The 13,054-nt window shown below is 36.2% G+C and overlaps 1 protein-coding gene across 1 annotated transcript in view; it reads left to right on the top strand.

Moving 5' to 3' along the window:
• GTDC1 (glycosyltransferase like domain containing 1) overlaps positions 1 to 13,054 on the top strand; it is a 385,793-nt gene that overhangs the window by 94,471 nt on the left and 278,268 nt on the right. Inside the window, exon 4 of the mRNA XM_065880389.1 lies at positions 10,510 to 10,575. The gene's annotated coding sequence lies outside the window, so the exon portion shown is untranslated. The remainder of the gene's footprint in view (positions 1 to 10,509; positions 10,576 to 13,054) is intronic.

Here is a 13,054-nt window from a genome sequence, read left to right as displayed (position 1 = left end):
TGAAACAGTTACATTGGAAAACAATTCCAGGAATAATAGAGTTATTTCTTACTACTTGAAAATGAAACATGGTGTTTAAATTGTAAAAAGTACTAGAACTTGGAGGCTCCATTTGAAAATACTTCTCTACTAAGCCTGAGTTGCCATTGAGTTAATATTAATTAATTAAAAATAACAGCTTTATTGAGATATAATTCACCTGCCATAAAATTCAACTTTATCAAGTATCCAGTTAATATTTATTGAGTATCCATTCATCTATTGCATGTATCTAAATATAGGAACGATCTGAGTGGTTATGAGAGGAGACAGTCTTTTAATGTTGCAGGACGGTGTCTCTAGTAGTTGGATAGCCAATGAGTCTCTTTCTTTTTTCAAACATGTGTAACACATATGGATGATAATGCAATAACATTTTTCTTCTTTCGTAATACAGACACTTTGGAAATTAAGTGTGAAACTAGAAGTTCTTTCAGTTTTATTCACCTTAATTAAATATTTCCCCTTATTTCAAGACGCATACCTAATTATTTACAGCTCCAATTAATTTTGACATTTCACTTGAACTTTAAAACTTTGAGTTTGTGCTATACTTACCCATGTTCCTATTCAAAACCATAAGTACCAAAATAATATTTTAGTTCTTAACACGATCTGTCGAAGTACAGCTCCAGATTTCTTATATATAGTAAATAAAGATCTTGATCTTTTTATAATTATTTAATAATTAGAGTACATTTTTTAAAAAATTTATTTATTTTTGGCTGTGTTGGGTCTGTTGCTGCATGCGGACTTTCTCTAGTTGCATGGAGCGGGGGCTACTCTTCGTTGCGGTGCGCAGGCTCTAGGGCGTGCAGGCTTCCGTAGTTGTGGTTCACAGGCTCAGTAGTTGTGGCTTGCAGGCTCTAGAGCGCAGGCTCAGTAGTTGTGGCGCACGGGCTTAGTTGCTCCACGGCATGTGGGATCCTCCCGGACCAGGGCTCGAACCCGTGTCCCCCACATTGGCAGGTGGATTCTTAACCACTGTGCCACCAGGGAAGTCCCTCGAGTACATTTTTAAATTAATTGAGTATTACTTTTATTTCATGCATTAGGCAAGCAGTATTTGCAAAATCAAATTATAGTGCTTGTGACTAACCCTAGCTGCATTAGTTTAACCCTTGATGATTATTTTTTAATAACTTTCCTTATAGCAATAGCAGTTAAAATAATTTGAAAACCACTTGCAATCTCCTGAAGGGGAGTAAGCCTTCAGTAATTGGGAAGTAGTTTGTTATTTCAAATGATTTGGCCTCCTTCCCTAAAGTTAAGAAAAATTTATAGTTTCTTTTAAGTTGAAACATATTCAGTGAAGATAACTTGAAGAATAAAATGAAGTACAAAGAGAAAAACAAAATCACTCATAATTCTACCATGAATGATTATTTCTATCTACCTGTGTGCAGGTGCACTCTCTCGTTTATCTAGTCATTCCGTCATATATTTTAATACATTCATTTCATGCAGTCACACAATAGTAGAGACATTTTCCCATGCCAGTAAACAGTCTTCATTTTCATTATGATTTTTGATCACTGATCAGTTGTTCATAAGAAATCCTTTTTTTTTTTTTTTTTTTTTGATATTTTGATTGTTTTCAATTTGGGGCAAAGACTTTAAGAAAGATTCTTGACAAGTTCCAGAGTTAATTGTTAGAAGTGTTATTGTTGAATCAAAAGATATGCATAGTTTTCAAACCTTTTGTATTATGTTCAAATGTGATAGGACATTTTAATACTTTCAAGCAGATCTAGCCTTATGCATTAGTAGAGTAGGTAGCAGCCTTCAGGCTGTGTTTGCAGGACTTGAGAAGGCTCCTTTTAATTCACAGCTATTCTCATCTACAATTAACCCTTGAACAACTCAGGTTTGAACTGCATGGGTCTGCATATACCGGGATAGTTTTCAGTAGTAAATACTACAGTACTCTAGGGTCTGTGGTGGGTTGGATTCACACATTGAAAGGAACTTACTATAAATTATACATGGATTAACCCCCCTCTTCCTCTTGTTCTTCAAGGATCAACTGTACTTTGCAGATGGCTGAAATTTCACCATCACCTGTCACTCCTTTGTCTCCTACAGGTACTCCCAGGAGAGGTAACACATTGCGCCTGGCAGGCATTTACCCTGAACAATCTGAAGGAGTTTATCTGATATTTTAAATTTAGTTCTTGCAAGTAAAGTTTAGAAACAAGGCAGGAAAAGGGACATTAGAGCATTGAGCAAGAGCGATAATAAGTGGAAGCAAAGTATTTCTTTACTTCATTCAGTTCTGCTAAAATCAGTTGAACGACCATTATATGAAATACAGAATATTATATAGCTAGTTTTAGGAGTTTAAGTTATTATCTCTCTCAACAGTGATTCAGGCTGTTTGTTAACTTTGTATGCTAATTAATCCAGTAGAGAGACTTACGGTCCCAGATATGGAACACATATATGCCAGTAGAGATGCAAGGGGGAATTAATTAACTCCTAAGCAACCTTACTCTGTTGGAACACACTGTTTGCAAACTGTGAAATTATTTCCTTAAGAGATAGGAGGATGCAGAGTGCGGCTTTGAGTAGTTTGTAAAGAATACTCTGTGCTGTAGGGTCTGCCTCATTAGACCAAATATTTGTATTATTGGAATGTCTCCTTGAAAAACCATTTGATAAAGAGATAATAGTGGCAAGCAAGGCCACTAGATAGATAAAAGGCATAGTGTTTGCTGCAATCTGGGAACTTTGAGCTATTGCTTCTTATCATCTTTTAGTGGAAACTTGTGTGTCAGATGATAATGGGCCAGCCTGTGCAAAACTATGGAGAATAGTAGACCTTCTAGAAATTATATACCCTCGTCTGTGTAATTCCTTTACATTACTCAATAGGCTCATTCCTAAATATCTTCGGGATATTAAAATCCCAGTCTATTATTATCAGACTGACTCTTTCTCTTATAATAGTGAGTAGCTAATGATATACCCCTTGTGATATTTAAAAATAGTGATACAGCTCTCATTACCACGTCTATTAGCCCCAGATTTACTCAATCCTGGTCTAAACTGGGTTTTTGGGCTTTTAAAAATTTATCAGTAACAATCTCTAGACTGTATCTAGAGATGACTTCTTAAACCACCAATAAATGTCTTAGACTACTGGCAAATCAGAAGATGCTTGAAAAATATATGGCAACTAGAAAAAGACCTGTTACAATAAATAAATAGAAGAAAACGCACTTTTAACTAATGCTACTTCTAATAAATTTCTATATTCATGTGGAACTTTGGAGATGAGAGAAGTGACACTAAATATTTTAATTGATACATCTTTATGGTTTTATTGATTTGGATCTTAAAGGACAGATTCTAATACTGGCTTCACTTCATACTTCCTAACACCATTTAAAAAATATGTTACTGCAGGGTGACTTTCACTGATATAAAATGAATTTTAAAATATTAAAGGTATCTAACATCAGTACTAAGGATTTCTGTTTCTGGCCCTCTGCTCCTCTATGGAAATTTCTTTTTCTTCTCCCAACTGTTTACCTGATACTATTTTGCCCCCTGATTTTGCAGTTCTTTTAAGTTGATTTCCCTCACTGATAAACAGATTTAGTTGTGAGATTATGTCCTATTTATTTTTCACTGGAAGTGAGTAAATCCAGAACGTTATACTTGGTGACATTTATTTCAGCTCATCAAGGGAATGCCACCCATGTTTGCTTGGTTTGCTGCACTTCAAATAGGACGTTGAGAATGCTTGAGTGTTAGTGTAACTTTGCTATCTTTGTTTCAGAATTAACTGAAAATGTGACATGTGCCTCCCACTTGGAGAGGGAAACTTCTCAATAATTTTTTTTTAGTTAATACGTATTAAGTTCTTAAAAGATGTTTGAGTGAGAGGCACTAGTGCCATGGTAGTTAAGAATCTGTTAGTCATTTTGTTTTAAATTTGTTTGGTGTATATATTTATAATTACCTTGCACAAGCTAGGTCTGAGTTAAAATTTGGCATAGAAGTCCATGTAGGGTAGCAAGATAATGCTTCTGTCTAATAAAAAATGTCAGTCTAATGATTAAACCGGTTGAATCCTTCCAGGTTATAGACTTGACTGTCCTTTGGTTAAATATTCTTACAGAGTCCAGTCAGGTCAGAGAAGGTAGTTGGCCATGGTATGAAACATGATTTCCAAACACCTCAGCAGGGCTGTTGGCAGAACTGTTTTCCTTAGAATGAGGTGTATCCTTTTGAATACAATAAGATGCCACCTGTTATATTTAGATGGTGATAGAAAGTGTGCATTACGTTCTGTCCATGAGAGTAAATAGTACTTAGTGGTAGTAAGGGGTGATTATTTGTGGTTGATAATAATAAAGGTCTTGGATGAATTAGAAAGAAATTGTCGAGGCCACTGCTAAAGGGTTTTATGTGTTTATAGACTCAATGCACATTTGTTGAACACCTTCTGTTTGCTACGTGCTGGGGGTGTAGTGATAATCAAGCAGACCTGGTCAGTTTCCTCATGGAACTTAATATCCAGGGGAGGAAATGGGTATTATGTAATGACTCATGTAAATATAGTCTACAAGGGGTAAGTACTGAGAAGTACTACAGATTGTTACATCAAGGGGACCTGAACTTTGTTTGATGGTGACTGTAGCTAATTATGAAATAGACTGAATATAGCCCTATGGCTGACCTCCCCCCCTCCCCCTCCACACCTTTCTTGCTATATGAATCTTGGATATTGTCTTTTGTCCATCCTATTATCCTATCAAAAAATTGCCAGTCTAGAGCTTGGGGATGAAGGATAAGGGTTGTGAGGTGAGAGGAGGGATGATTATACAGGACTCAGGAAGAAGTTACAAAAGTTTGAGTTTTGTGATCCTAACCATTTGGTGTTCAGTTTTGTGTGACTTATACCACCGATGTCCTAGATTTACAAACTATTGGGAGTTCTTATTAAATGTAATATGCAATAAATATATCTATCATCTTATAGTGACATTTACATTCCACATGCATATACATTTATACTGCAATATATACCATTACGTAGTAATAATTATTAAATATTGATATTCAATCCAAAAACTACAAAGACTAGGAAATGGAGGCACCTTCTACTTAGGTCATATCAGGTACCTGGAATGAAGTATAATGGAAAAATATGTGAATATGGGGTTAGAAACCCTGGGTTTAAACCTTTCTCTGTCACTTATTCTTTGATGCCAGTAGTCTCTATATCTTCTTCTATAAAAGAGAAGTGATCGAACAGTGGCACCAGCCTTCCTTCCATCTATGATTCTGCAATTCACCCTGGCTTCTCCACTTAGGGGTCCATATCCGAATGGGTCAGGTAGCCCTATTTTCTCCCACTGAAGCTGATTTGCAGCCCATTTCAGGAAGGTGGGAAACTTGGAGAAATGCCATCTTGAGAAAGCAAATGCATTATTCATCTCGTCAAACTTTTATAAAATGCATAATTGTTGGCAGAAAGTATTTAAAAATGCCTTTTTTTCTTCCCTGTTGAATAAAAGCCTAATTATTAAATGTGGAATGGGATCTCCAGATTGATGGTGAGGGAATTGGTTACTCATCCTACTTCCACTTCTAGTATTAAACTAGGATGATGATAGATCAAACAGAATAAAAAAACGGTAGGTGATTTTCAAAATTCATGGATCTCAGAGATATTCTCTTAGGCCGTGAAACTTGCTTTGGCCTAGAATTCAGTTGCTTATGGTGTTTCTCCCACATCTTTAATCACTGTTACTTCTGTTGCATTAGTAGGTTAAGACAAACACGCATCTACATGAAAATAATTTATTCATTTCAGTAAATTCAGTGAACAGTAAGAAAAAAGAATAAGTATTTGAAAGAGAGTATAAAATGTGTTCAGGGGCTTCCCTGGTGGCGCAGTGGTTGAGAGTAAGCCTGCCGATGCAGGGGACACGGGTTCGTGCCCCGGTCCGGGAAGATCCCACATGCCGCGGAGCGGCTGGGCCCGTGAGCCATGGCTGCTGAGCCTGTGCGTCCGGAGCCTGTGCTCCGCAGCGGGCGAGGCCACAACAGTGAGAGGCCCGCATACCGCAAAAAACCAAAAGAACAACAAAAAAAATGTGTTCAGATATACTAGCTGCTTGATTTGGTTTAGGCTTCAGGAATAATGGGAAATCACTAGTAGCAAGTATAGTGCTGCCTGACACTGGTTTGCTCAGGACCTGTGTTCAGGTGAAAGCAGTGTTACTTCTTTAAGGGCAGAATCAACTTCCCATTTCTTCCTGATCTTCAGTTCAACTCTACAAAAAACTTAGTGACATCCACTATATAGCAGATCCTGGGATAACCCCCAGGAAAATAATGACATGATCCTCATCCTCCAAATTTTTTACAGCCCCACAGGGAAGCAGAACATGGAAATAGAGTGAAACAAGTAAAATGCTACTGTACAGAGTAGAAAAGAAGTCATGTTTAAGAGAAGTTCTGGGAAAGGCTTCTTGGAGTTGGTGATTCACATGCAGAAATTTTAAGAAAATTTCATCAGGTGAACTTGAAGAAAAGGCTGACGGAAAAGAGATAAAGGTGTGAAGTCACAGAAGTGTAAAATACACACATGTGAGTGTGAGTACTTGGTATTACTACGATGATCCTGGGGAAGTGGGGGAAGAGGATTGAAGTCAGAGAAAGGGAAGCAAGGCTGTCGTGAAAAGAAAGGAATAGGCCAGAAAAGGAAGGTCTTAACTGCCATGTGTAGCGCCTTGGGTTTTGTCCTTAGGTGATGGAGATGTGGAAGGTTTTTGAACATGTCACTTCATGATCAGATTTGCATTTTGTAAGATTATTTGTGGCTGGATTATGGAAAATGGTGTGATGGGAACTGGATTGCGTGGTAGCGTGGAGACTTAGTTAAAAGGGTAATGCAATAGTTCAAATGAGTGATGAGATAATTTTCTGGTATAAAATCTCAAATTGATTCATAAATACACTGCCACATTTTAAAATGTCAGCAAATTGAAAATATTTTTAGTATTCAGTAGAACTAATTCGTTGCACTTTTATAGTTTAAAATTATTCATGAAAATGATAGCAATGAAAAATTGAAAGAGGGTTAATATTTTATTTGTCCGTGGATTTAAAGCAGTACACTAAGAGAAAAATTTTCACAGTTATAATTTTGCTATTAATATGGACTATTACTCTACAAAATGTAAGGTAATGAATTTGTTTTATATATATATACATATATATATCTAGTTGTTTGTGGAAATTAGGCATATTTGAAAACAAGTGAATGATGTCATACTGTCGGTACATGTAGGTATTTGTCGAATTTGCCTTTGATACTGAACTGATAGTTATAACGAAGACTTTGTATTAATTCAAGTCATGGCATAAGTGATGGATATTTTTAAGCAGAAAGTTAAATCCCAAATCAAGAAAGAATGAAAATATTTGTCAGGGAAAATTAAATAGCCATATATGCATATATGACTGTAATTTTAAAAAGAGCACGTGTTAAAAGATCATTGCAAATCATATATTTGGAACAGCACATTTGAAAGTAGCTTTAAATTGTCTCACAAATAGTGTGGCATATAAGTCTTCTTACCAAATCTTGGTTTTGGTGCATAAGTCCTCACTTCTTAGTTATCACAGCAGGAAACAAAAGTCAGAGTTGATGAAATTAGAATATCCATAGCCTTGTGGGGGAATAGAATATTAGAGTGCTACATCTTTTTCAGTATGAACCCAAGATTAAAAAAAAATGTTGCTATTTGAGTACACAGTAGTATACAAGTTATCATAAATGTTAGGTTGTATGCCCCATAATCAAATGGAATAATGATCAGTTTCTGTTGTATGTTATCTTCAATTCAAATTAATGCCCAGGAATCCAATTTCATGCCTTACTATTGGTCAGACTTTCTTTATTTGTGTATAATATTGTGAATGCCTATAGTTTTAGGATTGCAAGTTTATTGCACTGCATTCAATGTGAGATTATTTATCAGTCTTCAGAGATTACATTGAAGCTTTAGGGGTTAGGATGTATTTGCTATGCATGATTTTTATGAAATTTTTTATAATAACTTTTTCATAGGATCTGTTTATCCTTGTCTCTTTTCCCCCCCATGTCATAATAGAATGTATTATAGTACTTTGAAGAAACTTTTTCAGCAAAATATATTTTTACTACACATTTACCCTTAATAGGTTCTGTTAGGGGAATCAATGACAACATGTTTCAAAGCAGAAATCTTTTCATGCTTGGTTTTTTTTTTTTTTTGTTTAGTGAGATTTCAGGTATATTTTAACAACTGGGGTTTCCCTGATGAATCATTAAAATAAGTGAGTGGGCTGGAAGGTAATACGAACTTTTCTCAGTACTGCCCTATTTTACTCTGCTGGGTTATTGGTTGCTTTTTAAGTAGAACCTGGGTATGTTGGAGTTGGTGGTTGGAGGTTCAGAAGGGAAGAGGGGAAAGGGTCAGTTAGGAAATACTAGGTAAACCTCTGATGACCTATCGGGAAATCCTACTCAAATTCTGCTTTCCTCAATTTACACCATTTTGTGTTTAAGCTTTCTATTTTTGCTCTGCCAAGCTCAACTTTCCAAGTACTGTATATAGGCAAATAGAAAATATATTTTCAGCAATTGATTGAAGTTTAAGGTATCAAGCCATGTGTGGATTAGCCTGTGAAATCAATTTCTCATGTGTGTGGGATTAAAATCGTTAAAACCATCATCACTGAAACCGTACCTTCCTACAACTAATAGCAGTAAGGTGTCTGTGGAATATATTAATACAACACATCCTCTAATTTAAAATTATTACTTGGTATTTGGTTGGAAAATTATTTGAATATTATAGGTAACTGCATTGACATCATATATGAGGGCTAATTATGGGTTTCTAATGTGACTTAGCTTTAGTTTTTAAAAATCCACATGAGATATTTATACTTGGCACATCTTTTTCAATAAATCAGTGGCATATGGCAAATTTCCTTTAGCTATACTGTTTAAAAACAAAAAACTGAACTACCACAGCAGTTATAACTGCTGGAGGAGGTAGACAAAAATGTAGTTCACCTTGAAAATGATCATGGCTCAAGGAATAAAGAAACTGGGTCAAGCTTAAAATAAATGCAGGTACGATGACAAAAGTTTTAATATAAATTTAAAAATATTCACAGCATTGGTTTCAGGCTACTTTTGTTCTTGGTGATCTTATCAATAATGCATTACTCATTTTTAATTGAGATGACTCTAATGGCACCTTTTCATTTTGGTCAAAATATTTATATGAAATACTATTGTGATTTTTCACCTTATATTCCCTCTTAATTGTAAATGTACATTTTTGGAAGGCAGATAATTCTCCAATAGGTCATTTTGACCTCTGGTAATCTTAAATAGAACTTGAAGTGGTTTAACATTCCTGTGTCCTAGCTATCACTTTGACTCTTTTTATATTGCTAAATTAATGTTTAGCATTTAACCACGTATCATTAAATCATAGTATTGATAATGAATTAAACTTTCATAAAGCTTTAATAGTGTAGCAGGTTCTCATTCATCTGGTGTCACTGGGGAATAAAAAATGCTGAAGAAATGAGGTTTTTTAAAACTAAAGCTTACTTGTTTAAGCAGAAAAACTTAAAAGCTGATAAAAATTTTTCTGGAACATTTTTTGTGCTCTTTTAGGGAGTTTGAATGGGTTGACCATTTACTCATAAAATATCATCATTCTAGTGTCATGTAGAAAGGACGTGGGCTTTCTGTTTGGTGTTTATTCTCCAATGTGGGAAGTTTTGTTTGTTTGTTTCTTCCTTTTAAAATGCCATACCCCTAATTCTAATATACTTACTCCGTTTAATTGTTTCAGGGCTTAAGGTCTGTGGTGGTACATGTGCTAATGCCTTAACAGATTCATAAATCCAGGCGCCTATGTAAGACATTTGGCTGCATGTAGGCTCACCCAGCATCTTTTGGCAAACACCTGGCCGCAGCTTCCTGCCATGGAGGAGACCCGGTTCTTCCCTTGGAGTGAGGACTTTCAGTGTTGAGGCCCTGTTACTGCTGCTCCAAAACACTCACTCTCCAGTAGCCATTGCTAGTGGTGCAAAATGTCTGTATTTACCTGGCGTGCTCCTGAGAATCTATTATGTCAGGTGACCATCTTCAGTTTTCTGGGATTACTGCTAAAATGGGCAAATGGTGTACTCCCTTTATCTTTTAGTAAATTCCAGTGTAGCAGCAAAAATCCTTTTTAACACAGTGTCTTTTTTTTTTTTTTCCCAAGTCCTGCTCATGTTTCCAGCAGTGTTTTCTAAAACAAAGCTCAATGAAGCACAGTGAAAGTATTATTTGAGCAGTTCTTTAATGTGCTGTAATGACATTTGGTTTGAATCTTATATTTAAAAATCAGGTTCCCCTCTTTTGCTTGCACCTAGTGGGAATCATCTTTCTTCCAGGTTGTGCTTAAAGAAGACTATAGGGGAAGAACAAAATTTCTTCTTGCTGCAAAAGTTGCAGTAGAAGTAAAAGGGGGAACTGCCGGGATATGTCTGTCTCCACAAAACAAGCAGAACAAATTTCCATGAATCAAAGCCACTAAGTATAGTTTTCAGAGGTGGTAGGACATAGTTACTTTCCCTAGAAAAATACCCCAAATGCAGGCACACCCGTTGGCCACTAGAAGAATGCTCAAGTAAACGCTAGTTCAAACCTGTACATTTCACTCTTCTTACTGCGCTATTAAAGGGGTGGAAATCTACTATAACTATAATCTTTTTTCCGCTTTTCTATTTTTCAACCTCCCACACGCTTGGTGTTCAGTTCTGCTTAGTGAGTGTCTTGAATCTACAGCAGCACCTACACGTACTGCCTCCACAGTGGCTGATAGTTTGCAGATAACTCATGATTCAGACCCATAAGAAACATCTGTAACTATAGGGCATGGTACGTGCTCTAGATTAATCATGGAAAAGGGCAGAGCAATGAAGAATCAGAAAGCTTGTTTTTTTCCAAATATTAATGTTGCTTTCTTTGAGGTTATATATGAGTGGAATATTCTCTAGAGTGGTTTATATCACATTCCATCACTTGGGGAAATATCTCAGGTCATTTTTGTAAGAACCTTTTAAGCATATACACCTTAGTGTGGTTAGGTCAGAGGAAATAAAGCAAGATAGCAGATATCTGTCATGTGATGCAGTAAGCAAATTAGTGTTAAACTGCTTTTATTTTTTCTTGAAACCTTTGATATAATTTTCACAATTGCCTTTCACTAGTTTTTCATTTGCTTTCTAGAAGTTTCCTTCATTTGAAGGGTTACTGGCTACCATTTTGTTAAACCTGGAGGCTGTTTTGTTAACTTACTGAATACAGCATTATAAAGTTCAAGTCACCAGCCAGCCTGAAAAAATCGAGCTGCATAGCGCAGTCACTGAGCTTACTTCTTGCCCACAAAATCTGCAGTACTCTCAAATTTGTATTTGAAATACAATCTGCTGATGGGGAATGGGTAACACCCACTGCCTTTCAAATGCATGTGTATATCTACTTTTCCCACCTTTCCTTGGTGAATAGGGAGCTGTGTTTGAAAAGACCTGATTTTAAAATGCTGGAGGATTCTATCTTTACTCCTTAAGTAAGGTGGTTTATCCTAATAATGGGAGGGGCAAAATACCTTATTTCTGTTTGTCAGCTGCTATGCTTCAATTTTATCTTCACATCACACCTCTGAGGTTAGTACTTTTATCCCCATTTTAGAGAAGGTGAGACTAAGTCCTACAATGTTAGGTAGCTTGTCCAAGGCCCTACAGCTAGGACATGACAGAGCTGAGCTTCAAACCTGTATCTCCCTAACCCCAGGACTCATACCTTTTCCACCTGAGGAACACTGCTTCCTATTTTACAGATAAGTGAAGTATGTGTTTGTATCTTTTCCCCAAAAATGCTCATTGGAAGATTTAAGACATCAAGAAGTAAGCTTTTTTCATTTCAGTCATTTTTTGAGAACCGTTTGAGACATTTTGCTTTGAAAGGCAATTTAAGCAGGCATTGCTTTGACTGAGCAAAGTAAAGCACAGTTTTCTTAGTTAGGAGCATCACTGAGTTTTTGAGACTAATAATTTTGTGGAACAACATTATTAAGGAAAGCAATATGCTTGCTGAACGAGTGGTGTTTACTTAAGTCATAAAGGAGAATTCAAACATCTGGAATATTTTTAAACAATGTAGTTGTTATGTACCAAGTGATATTTCTTATTTACTTCTTACAGGAAATAGCATCTAATTTGAAATATATAAAAGTTTTTACGTTCATACATATATTTTTATCTCACTGAGCACTTTGACAAAAGTGATATTATTAAAGTAAAAAGTTGCTTGACAGCCGATTCTCTGTGGTGAAAATTTTACCACATCTTTAATAGTAATGTTACTTTATCGCTCTTAATGCCTTTGTTGTTTAAAGTAAGGTTGTAGAAACTTTGCTGGTTCACAAGCATATAGCTTTACCCTACTTTTTCGGTCTTCCTTTGGGGGTGGGATATTGACAATACTGAGGAAGTGGTCAAGCGTCTCAAGAAATTGTATCCTAAAGATTTTTAACACGAGAGAATAGAGATTTGAATATGAGTGTGCTGTCTTCTAAATATGGACTCGTTGGAGGCATTGGTAGCTGATGAATTTAAAGATGGATTAATATGAGAGTTCCAGAATCAGAGAATTCCTGAACTGGAAAGGCCCATGCAAATGAAGGGCTCTTGGAGTGAAAGTGTTAGTTAGGACATGAGTTCAGTGACTGTCCAAGTCTAGATAGAGCTCTAGGCCAAGCCAGTGCTGAGGTTCCTGAGTCAGTGTCATAGCCGTTCCAGCCAGGAAGTGAGTGATCACAGCGGGAGAGAACTCTAAACTTCCTGGGTAGGAGAAAAAACTGAGTCATTGTGGAAGTAATCTTAAGACGTGAAGAAAACAGAAATCAGAAAAATAAAGCATCTTTATTTCCTCTTA

The sequence above is a fragment of the Phocoena phocoena genome, chromosome 7 (genome assembly GCF_963924675.1).
Source record: "Phocoena phocoena chromosome 7, mPhoPho1.1, whole genome shotgun sequence".
NCBI lineage: Eukaryota > Metazoa > Chordata > Mammalia > Artiodactyla > Phocoenidae > Phocoena > Phocoena phocoena.
The sequence above is the reverse complement of the archived record's forward strand: the minus strand, read 5'-3'. Positions and strand labels throughout refer to the sequence as shown.